This window comes from Brassica oleracea, chromosome C3 (genome assembly GCF_000695525.1).
Source record: "Brassica oleracea var. oleracea cultivar TO1000 chromosome C3, BOL, whole genome shotgun sequence".
NCBI classification, from domain to species: Eukaryota; Viridiplantae; Streptophyta; class Magnoliopsida; order Brassicales; family Brassicaceae; genus Brassica; species Brassica oleracea.
Genome location: NC_027750.1, coordinates 35,432,339 through 35,432,789, shown reverse-complemented (window position 1 = coordinate 35,432,789; position 451 = coordinate 35,432,339).

Below are 451 nucleotides of genomic sequence, written 5' to 3'. Positions count from 1 at the left end.
TAAGTTTCTTTTTCGAATTGCAAACTAACCTGAGAAGATTTACAAATAAATCGTCTAGCTTTAAAAAATATTGAAATTTTTTTGTTTTCCCGGATTCGGTCAAATCTAACACAATTCGGTCAAATGCAAAATTAACTCGTTTATCCTAGACGACTTACTGGTAAGTCGTCTTGGTTTTTTTTTTAACAAACAAAGCTGACCGACTTACTTGTAAGTCGTCCTATTTAAAATTCAATTGCAAAAATGACATGTTTGGACGACTTACTGGTAAGTCTTCCAGACGACTTATTGGTATGTCGTTTGTGTCAATGTTTAGTAAACTTTCATTTTCTCTATGTTTACTAATGTGTTTTATTTTGAATTTTTGTAGATGATTCGTCAGTAACATGCAGTGTATGGAGAATGGTTGTTGAAAGATTGCCGTTGGGATTTTGTGGTTGATAATGTCAAA